The sequence below is a fragment of the Salmo salar genome, chromosome 15 (assembly GCF_965601325.2).
Source record: "Salmo salar chromosome 15, fSalSal1, whole genome shotgun sequence".
NCBI lineage: Eukaryota > Metazoa > Chordata > Actinopteri > Salmoniformes > Salmonidae > Salmo > Salmo salar.
In genome coordinates, this window is record NC_138305.1 from 106,527,101 (window position 1) to 106,543,030 (window position 15,930).

Consider the following 15,930-nt stretch of genomic DNA (forward strand, 5'->3'; position numbering starts at 1 on the left):
TATTTCCTAATTTTGTTACGTTACAGTCTTATTCTAAAATGGATTAAAACGTTTTTTTCCCCTCATCAGTCTACACATAATACCCCATAATGACAAAGCAAAAACAGGTTTTTAGACATTTTTGCTAATTTAATTTACATAAGTATTCAGACCCTTTACCCAGTACTTTGCTGAAGCACCTTTGGCACCGATTACAGCATTGAGTCTTCTTGGGTATGACGCTACAAGCTTGGCACACCTGTATTTGGGGAGTTTCTCCCATTCTTCTCTGCAGATCCTCTAAAGCTCTGTCAGGTTGGATGGGGAGCGTCGCTGCACAGCTATTTTCAGGTCTCTCCAGATATGTTTGATCGGGTCCAAGTCCGGGCTCTGGCTGGGCCACTCAAGGACATACAGAGACTTGTCCCGAAGCCACTCATGCGTTGTCTATGCTGTGTTCTTAGGGTCATTGTCCTGTTGGAGGGTGAACCTTCGCCCCAGTCTGAGGTCCTGAGCGCTCTGGAGCAGGTTTTCCTCAAGGATCTCTCTGTAGTTTGCTCCATTCATCTTTGCCTCGATCCTGACGAGTCTCCCAGTCCCTGCCACTGATAAACATCCCCACAGCATGATGCTGCCACCACCATGCTTCACCGTAGGGATGGTGCCAGGTTTTCTCCAGATGTGACGCTTGGCATTCAGGCCAAAGTATTCAATCTTGGTTTCATCAGACCAGATAATCTTGTTTCTCATGGTCTGAGAGTCTTTAGGTGCTCCAAGCGGGCTGTCATGTTCCTTTTACTGAGGAGTGGCTTCCATCTGGCTACTCTACCATTAAGGCCTGATTGGTGGAGTGCTGCAGAGATGGTTGTCCTTCTGGAATGTTCTCCCATCTCTACAGAGGAACTCTGGAGCTCTGTCAGAGTGACCATTGGGTTCTTGGTCACCTCCCTGACCAAGGCCCTTCTCCCCCGATTGCTCAGTTTGGCCGGGCGGCCAGCTCTAGGAAGAGTCTTGGTGGTTCCCAAACTTCTTCCATTTAAGAAGGGTGAAGGCCACTGTGTTCTTGGGGAACTTCAATGCTGTAGAAATGTTTTGGTACCTTTCCCCAGATCTGTGCCTCGATAAAATCCTTTGACCTCATGGCTTGGTTTTTGCTCTGACATGCACTGTCAACTGTGGGACCTTATATAAACAGGTGTATACCTTTCCAAATGATGTCCAATCAATTGAATTTACCACAGGTGGACTCCAATCAAGTTGTAGAAACATCTCAAGGATGATCAATGGAAACAGGATGCACCTGTTTCCATTGAGTTCAATTTCGAGTCTCATAGGCAAACGGTCTAAAATATTTTGTTTTGAATACATTTATTTTAAAAATCTAAAAATCTGTTTTTGCTTCGTCATTATGGGGTATTGTGTGTAGATTGATGAGATTAAAAATAAATCAATTTTAGAAAAAGGCTGTAACATAACAAAATGTGGAGATGTCAAGCGGTCTGAATACTTCCCCGAAGGCTCTGTAGAGCGAGAGAGAGAGAGAGAGAGAGAGATTAATTCCTTCATTCCAACTGAAGGAGCTTGTGAAGATGATTCTATCTCTAGTCCTTCCTTTTATCTTTGTGGGTTGTGGTTGTTGTTGTTATTGTTGTGGCTGTGGGTTGTAGTTGTGGCTGTGGGTTGTGGGCTGTGGTTGTGGTTGTGGTCTACATGTCACTTGACTGGGCCACTTCTTCCATTCACAGCCTTAGTTTACATTTTCCATCCACAGCTTTAATCAGTGTATTAATGTGTTTGGACTAACTGATTGACTGGCTGAGGATTCAAAAGGCTCAGAACAGAACAACCTACATGGAGATATACAGTTGAAGTCGGAAGTTGACATACACCTTAGCCAAATACATTTAAACTCAGTTTTTCACAATTCCTGACATTTAATCCTAGTAAAAATGTCCTGTCTTAGGTCAGTTAGGATCACCACTTTATTTTAAGAATGTGAAATGTCAGAATAATAGTAGAGAGAATTATTTATTTCAGCTTTTATTTCTTTCATCACATTCCCAGTGGGTCAGAAGTTTACATACACTCAATTAGTATTTGGTAGCATTGCCTTTAAATTGTTTAACTTGGGTCAAACGTTTCGGGTAGCCTTCCACAAGCTTCCCACAATAAGTTGGGTGAATTTTGGCCTATTCCTCCTGACAGAGCTGGTGTAACTGAGTCAGGTTTGTAGGCCTCCTTGCTCACACACTCTTTTTCAGTTCTTCCCACACATTTTCTGTAGGATTGAGGTCAGGTCTTTGTGATGGCCGCTCCAATACCTTGACTTTGTTGACCTTAAGCCATTTTGCCACAACTTTGGAAGTATGCTTGGGGTCATTGTCCATTTGGAAGACCCATTTGCGACCAAGCTTTAACTTCCTGACTGATGTCTTGAGATGTTGCTTAAATGATCCACATAATTTTCTTCCCTCATGATGCCATCTATTTTGTGATGTGCACCAGTCCCTCCTGCAGCAAAGCACCCCCACAACATGATGCTGCCACCCCCGTGCTTCACGGTTGGGATGGTGTTCTTCAGCTTGCAAGCCTCCCCCTGTCACGACTTCCGCCGGAGTCGGTCCCTCTCCTTGTTCGAGCGGCGCTCGGTGGTCGACGTCACCGGTCTTCTAGCCATCGCCGATCCACTTTTCATTTTCCATTTGTTTTGTCTTTGTTTTCTACACACCTGGTTTCAATTCCCCCATTACATGTTCATTATTTAACCCTCTGGTTCCCCCCATGTTTGTGTGCGTGTTTGTTCTATTGTTCAGGCTGTTACTGACGGCTGGTATTTTGTTGCCAGGTTTTGTTATTGCGCCCGTTTATTTCATGGTACCGGTATTTTTCCCGCACCGTAGTATTGTGTTTTTACTGGTGTTATCTTGTATTAAATACCTTGTCCATGCATCTCAGCTCTCCTGCGCCTGACTCCTTTCACCAGTTACCCACAGCCTTGACACACCCTTTAACCTGCAAACATAAAAATGGTAATTATGGCCAAACAGTTCTATTTTTGTTTCATCAGACCAGAGGACATTTCTCAAAAAATTACGATCTTTGTCCCCATGTGCAGTTTCAAACCGTAGTCTGGCTTTTTTTATGTGTCACGGTTGTCGTAGGATGAAGGAGCGGACCAAAGCGCAGCATGTGTATCGTTCCACATTTTCTTTATTAAACTGTGAAAATATGCAATACATACAAATAAACTGCATGAACAAAACAACAATCCGTGACGAAGAGTTACAACATACACTTACTCAAAAATAATCTCCCACAAACCCAGGTGGGAAAAACAACTACTTAATTATGATCTCTATTTGGAGACAACGATGACCAGCTGCCTCTAATTGAAGATCATTCCAAAAAACAACAACATAGAGATACAAAACTAGAACATAACAACATAGAAAATCTAAACTAGAAAAAAAACCTGTCACGCCCTGACCTACTCTACCATAGAAAATAACAGCTTTCTAAGGTGAGGACGTGACAGTACCCCCCCCCCCCCCCCCAAAGGTGCGGACTCCGAACGCCACCTAAAACAACGAAAATAAGAAAAAAAAGGGAGGGATAGGGTGGGTGACTAATGTCGGTGGCGGCTCTGGTGCCGGACGAAGAACCTTCTCATCCCGCGGATCCTCCAGCAGAGGAGGCTGCTCCGGTATGGGGCGTAACCCCCACTCCGCCCGCTGATCCCTCCGCTTTTGTGTCACCGGACCCTGGATCGTCGCCGAAGGACCCGGACCGTGGATCGTCACCGGAGATTCTGGACTGCAGATCATCGCCGGAGATTCTGGACTGGGGGACGTCGCTGAAGACCCCGGACTGCGGACCGTCGCTGGAGACCTCGGACTGCGGGCCGTCTCAGGAGGCTCCGGACTGCGGGCCGTCTCAGGAGGCTCCGGACTGCGGGCCGTCTCAGGAGGTTCCGGACAGAGTCGGAAGCTCTGGACTGGGAACTGTCGCCGGAAGCTCTGAACTGGGAACTGTCGCCGGAAGCTCTGGACTGGGAACTGTCGCCGGAAGCTCTGGACTGGGAACTGTTGCCGGAAGCTCTGGACTGGGAACTGTCGCCGGAAGCTCTGGACTGGGAATGGGCACTGGAGGCCTGATGCGTGGGGCTGGCACAGGTGGCGCCAAACTGGTAACACGCACCTCAGGGCGAGTACGAGGAGCAGGCACAGGGCGTACTGGGCTGTGGAGGCACACTGGAGGTCTGGAGCATAGGGCTGGCACAATTCGTGCTGGCTGGATGCTCACTTTAGCCCGGCAAGTGTGGGGCGCTGGCACAGGACGCACTGGGCTGTGAATGCACACTGGAGACACCGTGCGTATCACCGCAAAACATGGTGCCTGACAGGTCACACGCTCCCTCAAGCGAGTGCGTGGAGGAGACACAGGACGTACCAGACTGGGGAGGTGCACTGAAGGCCCGACGCGTGAAACAGGTGCATATGACACCGGACTGGTGTCACGCTCCTCAGCACGCCCGCTCTGCTGTATGGTCCCATGGTGTTTATACATGCGTACTATTGTTTGTACAGATGAATATGGTACCTTCAGGACTTTGAAAATTGCTCCCAAGGATGAACCAAACTTGTGACGGTCTCCAAGTTTTTTTCTGAGGTCTTGGCTGATTTCTTTTGATTTTCCCATGATGTCAAGCAAAGAGGCACTGAGTTTGAAGGTAGGCCTTGAAATACATCCACAGGTACACCTCCAATTGACTCAAATGATGTCAATTAGCCTGTCAGAAGCTTCTAAAGCCATGACATCATTTTCTGGAATTTTCCAAGCTGTTTAAAGGCACAGTCAACTTAGTGTATGTACATTTCTGACCCACTGGAATTGTGATACAGTGAATTATAAGTGAAATAATCTGTCTGTAAACAATTGTTGGAAAAATGACTTGTGTCATGCACAAAGTAGATGTCCTAACCGACCTGCCAAAACTATAGTTTGTTAACAAGAAATTTGTGGAGTGGTTGAAAAACAAGTTTTAATGACTCCAACCTAAGTGTATGTAAACTTCCAACTTCAACTGTACATTCAGACTGTATCTATTCTACAGTATTACTGTATCTATACTAGAGTATAACTGCATCTATACAACAGTATCTATACTACCGTATTACTGTGTCTATGCTACAGTATAACAGTATCTATACTACAGTATAACAGTATCTATACAACAGTATTACTGTGTCTCTACAGTATAACATCATCTATACTACAGTATTACCGTATCTATACTACAGTATAACAGTATCTATATGTCACGCTGGTATGAAGGATCGGGAGACAGGTGTAGGAACGCTTAATAGTTTTTTTTATTGACCCGAATTACGGCGTGCCGTGTAAAGGCACGGGGACGAAGACCAAACAAACACGTAACAAAACACAGGGTAGAAACCCTTAACAAAAGAGCGAGGAGTACCTCGAATAAATAACACACGCGCACAACGATTAACACACGGGACGAGACCCGTAATCATCTGCACAATCCACAAGGGCACGAAAGCCCAAAACACACAGCACAGGTACTCACATGCACCAACGGATATTGACAGAATAATCGACAGGACAATGGTGAACAAATAGCACACTTATACAATTACTAATCAATGGGAATAGGGGCCAGGTGTGTGTAATGAAAGTTCGAGGGATCCGTGACAGTATCCCAACGCGCTGCACCAGCAACGACACCGGCCTCGAGGACGATCACAGGAACACAGTGCAGGTCAATCAGGACCCGATGCAGCTGCCGAAGTTGTGGCGGCGTCGGACGGACCCAGTTGCAGCGTCGCCGGACGGGCCATTACCGCTGTCTCCCTTAATGGTATATTATTCTGTCAATGTCCGTTGGTGCGTGTGAGTACCTCTGCTGTGTGTTTTGGCCTTTCGTGCCCTTGTGGATTGTGCAGATGATTACGGGTCTCGTCCCGTGTGTTAATCGTTGTGTGTTTGTGTTATTTATTCGAGGTACTCCTCGCTCTTTTGTTTTGGGTTTCTACCCTGTGTTTTGTTACGTGTTTGTTTGATCTTAGTCCCCGTGCCTTTACACGGTACGCCGTAATTTGGGTCAATAAAAAACCTTATTACGCATTCCTGCACATGTCTCCCCACCCATTTATACCAACGTGACACTATACTACAGTATAACTGAATCTATACTACAGTATAACTGCATCTATACTGCAGTATAACTGCATCTATACTGCAATATTACTGCATCTATACTGCAGTATTACCGCGTCTATACTACAGTATTACCGCATCTATACTACAGTATTACCGCATCTATACCACAGTATAACAGTATCTATACTGCAGTATTACTGTGTCTATACTACAGTATTACTGTATCTATACTACAGTATAACAGTATCTATACTGCAGTATTACTGTGTCTATACTACAGTATTACTGTGTCTATACTACAGTATTACTGTGTCTATACTACAGTATTACTGTATCTATACTTCAGTATCACTTTATCTAGCTCAACTGGTTTTGCTTCATTTGCATAATGCTCTTCTTGGAAGTAGCCTTACTGCCGGGCCGTCTGTCTGTCATGTCAACTGATTGTCATTAACTTTCATGGCATGACAATGACAGCTATGGAGTTGACAAGAGCACAGATCTGAGATCAAGCCAGCTTGGAAAGGTATCCTGCACATCCTTCTTACTTTGGATCGTTGACATTGTGTGTGTCTCAAAATGGCATTCTATTTCCTAATAAGGTGCACTACTTTTAACCAGGGCCCTTGGAGCTATAGTAGTGCACAGGGCTCTGGTCAAAAGTAGTGAACTACATATGAAATATGGAGCCATTTGGGACATATTTATCATGTCTGAACACATTCACTGTTAGTTCAGTACGAGTCTGAGAAATTAATATATTGTACAGTATGTAGAGCCTTGTACACCTACAGGACCCCATGTCACAGGAAGGCCAAAAAAGATCATCAAGGACATCAACCACCCGAGCCACTGCCTGTTCACCCCGCTATTATCCAGAAGGCGAGGTCAGTACAGGTGCTGGGACAGAGAGACTGAAAAAAACTGCTTCCATCTCAATTCCATCAGACTGTTAAGTAGCCATCACTAGGCGGCTTCTACCCGGTTACGTAACCCTGCACCTTAGAGGCTGCTGCCCTATATACATAGACTTGGAATCACTGGCCACTTTAACAATGGAACACTAGTCACTTGAATAATGTTTACATATTTTTGCTTTACTCATCTCATATGTATTCTATTCTACTGTATTTTAGTCTATGCCACTCCGACATTGCTCCTCCGAATATTTATATATTCCTTAATTCCATTCTTTTACTTTTAGGTTTGTGAGTATTGTTGTGAATTGTTGTGAATTGTTAGATATTATTGCACTGTTGGAGATAGAAACACAAGCATTTCGCAACACCCGCAATAACATCTGCTAAACATGTGTATGTGACCAATAAAGTTTGATTTTAAATTTGTAAATGACTGATGCCATGCTCTGACTGGGTCTAATGATGCTATATGCAGTGGCTCTTTATATAATACTGAGGAAATATTTCTTCAGAAGTCTTATCATAACCATAATGTCACCGGTGTTCACAGGAAGATTTGTTAAACAAATCAAAATATATTTTAGATTCTTCAAAGTAGCCAACCGTTGCCTTGATGACAGCTTTGCATACTCTTGGCATTCTCTCAATCAGCTTCACCTGGGATGCTTTTCCAACAGTCTTGAAGGAGTTCCCACATATGCTGAGCACTTGTTGGCTGCTTTTCCTTCACTCTGCGTTCCAACTCATCCCAAACCATCTCAATTGGGTTGAGGTCGGGTGATTGTGGAGGCCAGGCCATCTGATGCAGCACTCCATCACTCTCCTTCTTGGTCAAATAGCCCTTACACAGCCTGGAGGTGTGTTGGGTCATTGTCCTGTTGAAAAACAAATGATAGTCCCACTAAGCGCAAACCAGATGGGATGGCGTATCGCTGCAGAATGCTGTGGTAGCCATGCTGGTTAAGTGTGCCTTGAATTCTAAATAAATCACTGACAGTGTCACCAGCAAAACACCCCCACACCATCACACCTCCTCCTCCATGCTTCACGGTGGGAACCACACATGCGGAGATAATAAATTCACCTACTCTGCATCTCACAAAGACACAGCAGTTGGAACCAAAAATCTCAAATTTGGACTCATCAGACCAAAGGACAGATTTCCACCGGTCTAATGTCCATTGCTCGTGTTTCTTGGCCCAAGCAAGGCTTGTCTTCTTATTGGTGTCCTTTAGTAGTGGTTTCTTTGCAGCAATTCGACCATGAAGGCCTGATTCACGCAGTCTCCTCTGAACAGTTGATGTTGAGATGTGTCTGTTACTTGAACTCTGTGAAGCATTTATTTGGGCTCCAATCTGAGGTGCAGTTAACTCTAACGAACGTATCCTCTGCAGGATAAGAGGTAAGTCTGGGTCTTCCTTTCCTTTGGCTGTAACGATGTTCGCTGAGAGTCGGGATCAAGTTTAGGGAGTGAGTACATTTAATAAATAAACGAACATGAACAAAACAAGAAACACGAACAACGCACAGACATGAAACTGATACAGAAACAGTAACGCCTGGGGAAGGAACCAAAGGGAGTGACATTTATAGGGCAGGTAACCAAGGAGGTGATGGAGTCCAGGTGAGTTTCAATTTTCGCTGGTGTGCGTGATGGTGGTGACAGGTGTGCGTAATAATCAGCAGTCTGGTGACCTAGAGGCCAGAGAGGGAGTACACATGACAGTAGCCCCTCCCTGACGCATGGCTCCAGCCGCAGGATGCCGACAACAGGCACCGGCCAGCTCTGCCGAAGCGCTGGAACCTGTCGAGCCGGCTGGGGCGCAAGAGCCCGGCGACCTAGAGCGCTGAAGAAGGAGCAGACAAAACAGCACCCCCTCTCCGACGGGCGGCTCATGCCGCAGGACGCCGACCAGTGGGACGTTCCCGGGGATCAGGAGCAGACCGGTCGCCTCTGTAGAGGCACAGGAACCTGACGAACAGCCTGAAGCGCCAGAGCCTGGTGAGCCAGCTGTGGCATGGGAGCCTGCCGAGCCTACCGAGTCTTGAAAACCTGACGAGCTAGCTGAGGCACCCTCTGTAGACTCGGCAGCAGACCATTTACCCGCCAACCAAGCCTTCACACCCCGATGTACCGGCTGAGGCATGAAAGCCTGAAGAGCCGGCTGAGGCATCCTCGGCTGCTCCGGCGGTGGAACCCAGACCCAAGCAAGTTCAGGGAGTGAGTACATTTAACGCCTGGGGAAGGAACCAAAGGGAGTGACATAAATAGGGCAGGTAATCAAGGAGGTGATGGAGTCCAGGTGAGTGTCAATAAGCGCTGGGGCACGTGACGATGGTGACAGGTGTGTGTAATAATCAGCAATCTGGTGACCTAGATACCGGAGAGGGAGCACACGTGACAGTGGCGGTCCTCATGAGAGCCAGTTTCATCATAGCGCTTGATGGTTTTTGCGACTGCATTTGAAGAAAGTTATTGAAAAAAAAAAATGGCATTACTTGGAGCTTTCACAACAAACAAAGTGCTATTGCATAGCATGCTGCCATCACTGTGCCGCTATGAGCAGGCAAGCCTTACTTTGGAAACATTACAGCATGTAGATTGAGAAAGAACATTATGTCATAAATGCAGTAGTTATGTACACTTAAACAAACACGCACAAAGCATCCGGGATGTTTTAAATAGCAACGGCAAAGCACCAGGGGTTCTACCTAACTAACGTCACATTTCCAAAGAGCTGATTAGAATATTTTGTAGTTCCTTATTAAATGGCATTCAAAACCCCTGACAGGATACTGACGTGAGCATGGTGCATGTATCTATATCTTACTATAAGTCACCACTTCCTGAGTCATAAATTACCAGAAACACAAACAGCACATCCACAACAGGATATTGGTAATAGTGACTTGCTATGGCCCAGTAGACCTGTCTTAATTGCTTGTTACCCAATATGTAATACAGCATGGCAGCGGGCTGGGCGCTTGGTTGCTTCTGAGATAAGAGTTACTGCTTGGTTCAGCAGGCCAATTCTGGCGTGTGTTGTGTGCGTGTGTGACTGAATGCAAAGAGTCTGGGTATTTGAGGAGAAGCTTGATGTTTCCCCTAGCCTGATCTCAGATCTGTTTGTGCTGTCTTGCCTTTTCCATGACAGCAGTTGCCAAGACAGCATGTGCAGATCTGGGATCAGGCTAGCCAGACCATGGGATTCCTGTGATAACTATTTTATACTGGACCGAAAGGGCTCTGATATAGGGCACTATATAGGGAATAGGGCAGTGGTTTCCAACCAGGCCTACGAGGACCCCTGGGGGTACTTGGCCTATCCAGGGGGTACTTGTAAAGACTCATGAGACCATAAGCTTACTGGTAGAATGCACAAGAGGGGGTACTTCAGGGGTACTCTGGGCAGAGCAACATTCCGTTGGTGGTACAGTAACAAAAAAAGGTTGGGAACCACTGGAATAGGGTGCCATTTGGGACACACTTCATATCATTAGAGCAGCCAGGAACAGAAAGGTGGCTTTTCTCTCAACTGACATATTGTCCTCCAGGCTCCAGTAATGTGGGTGTAGACCAGAAACCACATATCCAGAGGGAGAGAGAGTGAGAGGGGGGGGGGGAAGAAGGACATAGAGAGAGAAGGGGAGAGAGGGAGAGGGGGAGAGAAGGGGAGAGAGAGGGAGAAGGAGAGAGAGAAGTGAGGGGCTTTAAGTCCAAAGTGAGGGGCTTCCCTTCACACCTAGTCAGACTTTATTTCCAACATTTATTATCCTAATAATGCCCTTGTTTAGGATAAAACAACCCCCCCCACCGAATGGGTATCAAGGGAGGCTGGTGGGACGAGCTATAGGAGGACTGGCTCGTTGTAATGGTTGCAACGGAAGAAAAGGAACGGAGTCCAACGCGGTTTCCATATGTTTGATACAGTTCTATTTATTACATTTCAGTAATTACAATGAGGCCGTCCTCCTATAGCTCCTCCCACCAGCGTCCACTGATGGGTATTGTACATAGACGGCTTATGAACCAAAAGATGCTACCTTTGTTGTTTTATCGCCTCTTGGAGATGGGCTACCTTCCTCCTTCCTCCATAGCTGCTGCTCAGATGGGTTGTTGTTACTGCTTTGTGTTTCCAGTCCTACTGTGGGCCCTAATGACATACTGCCCTCTGCTGGGCATTAAAGGTACTACAAGCAGAGAGGCCATTCCGGTCCCATTTCACTCCCTTACCTAATGTCGTCCACCAGCCAGCTCTCTGGGGACGAGGTTACTGTGGGCCTTAACCCTCTGATACCTGTAGACCTGAACGTTCTAATAGGTTAAAGGCTATGTGGCTCTTCCACCTTACAGATCTTACAGTATGGATGGGCCGCCAGGCTCAGCTGTCTGTCCGCTGGCCAACAGATAGAGGGCATCAGGGTCACAGCTTGTTCTGGCTTTATAGTCATAGTTCGTAAAAAGAAAAAAAAAATCGGACTCATTGGTCCTGTTGATAGATATAGGGCATCTGGTCACAGTTTGAATGGGTTTGGTTTAGTAGAGTTAAAAGTGTATATCAGCCCACAGATAGAGGACATCGCCAGGGTTACAGCTGTGGTTCCCTAATGAAACTGCTCTTCCAGTCCCACTGCTCATACTACTGCCCAGACCCAGACCTCACAGCACTTTCTCTATTCTATCCCTGAGATCTATTCTATCCCTGAGATCCATTCTATCCCTGAGATCCATTCTATCCCCGGGATCTATTCTATCCCTGGGATCTATTCTATCCCTGAGATCTATTCTATCCCTGGGATCTATTCTATCCCTGAAATCTATTCTATCCCTGAGATCTATTCTATCCCTGAGATCTATTCTATCCCCGGGATCTATTCTATCCCTGGGATCTATTCTATCCCTGGGATCCAGCCCTGAGATCTATTCCAGCCCTGAGATCTATTCCAGCCCTGAGATCTATTCCAGCCCTGGGATCTAGTCTAGCCCTGGGATCTATTCTAGCCCTGGGATCTATTCTAGCCCTGATATGTTGAATGAGTCCCATCCCATCTCGATAGAGGACAGTACTCTACCCAGCTAGTCAGTGGTCAGATAGAGGACATCACCAGGGTCACAGATGTTGGTTATTTAATGAAGCTGTCCCTCAAGTCCCACTGCTTCTACTACTGCCCAGACCCAGTACAAAGTCCAACCAGCTCTGGGTCAAATCATATTTGAAATCATTTAAAATACTTCAGCATTGTTAGATTGACCTTTCATGTCAAAATAGAACCAATAGAACTGTCCCAAAAGTGTAAACTCTGCCCATGGTTCCGTGTGGCTCAGTTAATAGAGCATGGCGCTTGCAATGCCAGGGTTGTGGGTTTGATTCCCCCGGGGGACCAGTATGAAGAAAAAAAATGTATGAAAATGTATGCACTCACTAATATAAGTTGCTCTGGATAAGAGAGTCTGCTAAATGACTGACTAATATAAGTCGCTCTGGACAAGAGTGTCTGCTAAATGAGTACAAATACAAGCATCATGCCAGTCAAGCTAAAGAAAACACTCAAAGTATTTGAAATATTTCAATAGTATTTAAACCCAGGTCTGATTCTACTCTGGATGGCAGCAGTTTTCCCTGTTCCTCCCCTTCAGATGAAATGACTAAGAGGCCATCTTGTCGATATAAATGAGCCACAACATTGCTCTCAATTAATTAATTTAGAATACTAAAGCCGAATATATACACAATATACAAACAACATTGTGTCAGTTTTGAAATGTCAAATCCATGACGCTGGATGAATTCAGTTTAAAGACTCCTCCTGGACGAGTCTATGTCATCAATCCTCCACCACAAGAACCATATACAGAAAAGGTAAATGAATATAGCTCCTAAAATATAGTTTCCCTCCAAAAAAAAACAATCATTTCCTCATCGCACCCCAATACAGAGCTATTCACATACCAAAAGCTTAACTCAAGTAACTCAAGTCAAATTTACATTTACATTTAAGTCATTTAGCAGACGCTCTTATCCAGAGCGACTTACAAATTGGTGCATTCACCTTATGATATCAAGTTCAAGTGGAAAGGTTGCTATGTCTAAGGTTAGAGAGCAGTGGAGTCTTAGTTCAGGGGAATTAGGTAGACTATCTTTAACAATACCATATATACCTGGTCAGCGCAGACTAGTCTACAGTTACCAAACTCCCTGTACTGTTGGACAATACTAAACTCAGCAAAAAAGAAACATCCCTTTCTCAGGACCCTGTCTTTCAAAGATAATTCGTAAAAATCCAAATAACTTCACAGATCTTCATTGTAAACGGTTTTAACACTGTTTCCCATGCTTGTTCAATGAACCATAAACAATTAATGAACATGCACCTGTGGAACGGTCGTTAAGACACTAACAGCTTACAGGCGGTAGGCAATTAAGGTCACAGTTATGAAAACTTAGGACACTAAAGAGGTCTTTCTACTGACTCTGAAAAACACCAAAAGAAAGATGCCCAGGGTCCCTGCTCATCTGCGTGAACATGCCTTAGGCATGCTGCAAGGAGGCATGAGGACTGCAGATATGGCTAATAAATTGCAATGTCCGTACTGTGAGACGCCTAAGACAGCGCTACAGGGAGTCAGGACGGACAGCTGATTGTCCTTGCAGTGGCAGACCACGTGTAACAACACCTGCACAGGATCGGTACATCCGGACATTACACCTGCGGGACAGGTACAGGATGGCAACAACAACTGCCCGAGTTACACCAGGAATGCACAGTCCCTCCATCAGTGCTCAGACTGTCCTCAATAGGCTGAGAGAGGCTGGACTGATGGCTTGTAGGCTTGTTGTAAGGCAGGTCCTCACCAGAAATCACCGGCAACAACATCGCTTATGGGCACAAACCCACCGTCGTTGGACCAGACAGGACTGGCAAAAAGTGCTCTTCACTGACGAGTCGCGGGTTTTGTCGCACCACGGATGATGGTCGGATTCGCGTTTATCGTCAAAGGAATGAGCGTTACACTGAGGCCTGTACTCTGGAGAGGGATCGATTTGGAGGTGGAGGGTCCGTCATGGAGAGGGATCGATTTGGAGGTGGAGGGTCCGTAAACCCCAAATCCGTAAACACGAGCAACCTCATAGATGTCATCCTAACTAACTCGCCCTCCAAATACACTTCTGCTGTTTTCAATCAAGATCTCAGCGATCACTGCCTCATTGCCTGCATCCGTAATGGGTCTGCGACCAAACGACCACCCCTCATCACTGTCAAACACTCCCTAAAACACTTCTGTGAGCAGGCCTTTATAATCGACCTGGCCGGAGTATCCTGGAATGACATTGACCTCATCCCGTCAGTAGATGATGCCTGGCTATTCTCTGAAAGTGCCTTCCTCACCATCTTAAATAAGCATGCCCCACTCAAAAAATGTAGAACAAGGAATAGATATAGTCCTTGGTTCACTCCAGACCTGTCTGCCCTTGACCAGCACAGAAACATCCTGTGGCGTTCTGCATTAGCATTGAATAGCCCCCGTGATATGCAACTTTTCAGAGAAGTTAGGAACAAATATACACAGGCAGTTAGAAAAGCTAAGGCTAGCTTTTTCAAACAGAAATTTGCATCCTGTAGTACTAACTCAAAAAAGTTCTGGGACACTGTAAAGTCCATCGAGAATAAGAGCACCTCCTCCCAGCTGACCCGCTGCTCTGAGGCTTGGAAACACTGTTACCACCGATAAATCCACTATAATTGAGAATTTCAATAAGCATTTCTCTACGGCTGGCCATGCTTTCCACTTGGCTACCCCTACCCCGGTCAACTGCCCGGCACCCTCCACAGCAACCCGCCAAAGCCCCCACCATTTCACCTTCAACCAAATCCAGATAGCTGATGTTCTGAAAGAGCTGCAAAATCTGTACCCACACAAATCAGCCGGGCTAGACAATCTGGACCCTCTCTTTCTAAAACTATCTGCCGAAATTGTTGCAAACCCTTATTACTAGCCTGTTCAACCTCTCTTTCGTATTGTCTGAGATTCCCAAATATTGGAAAGCTGTCGCGGTCATCCCCTTCTTCAAAGGGGGTGACACTAGACCCAAACTGCTACAGACCTATATCTATCCTACCCTGTCTTTCTAAGGTCTTCAAAAGCCAAGTTAACAAACAGATTACCGAACATTTCGAATCCCACCGTACCTTCTCCGCTATGCAATCTGGTTTCAGAGCTGGTCATGGGTGCACCTCAGCCACGCTCAAGGTCCTAAACGTCATCATAACCGCCATTGATAGGAGACATTACTGTGCAGCCGTTTCATCGACCTGGCCAAGGCTTTCGACTCAATCACCACATTCTTATTGGCAGACTCGACAGCCTTGGTTTCTCAAATGATTGCCTCACCTGGTTTACCAACTACTTCTCTGATAGAGTTCAATGTGTCAAATCGGAGGGCCTGTTGTCCGTACCTCTGGCAGTCTCTATGGGTGTGCCACAGGGTTCAATTCTCGGGCCGACTCTCTTCTCTGTATACATCAATGATGTTGCTCTTGCTGATTTTCTGATCCACCTCTACGCAGACGACACCATTCTGTATACTTCTGGCCCCTCTTTGGACACTGTGTTAACTAACCTCCAGACGAGCTTCAATGCCAAACAACTCTCCTTCCGTGGCCCCCAACTGCTCTTAAACACAGGTAAAACTAAATGCATGCTATTCAATCGATCACTGCCCGCACCTGCTCGCCCGTCCAGCATCACTACTCTGGGCGGCTCTGACTTAGAATACGTGGACAACTACAAATACCTGGGAGTCTGGTTAGACTGTAAACTCTCCTACCAGGCTCACATTAAGCATCT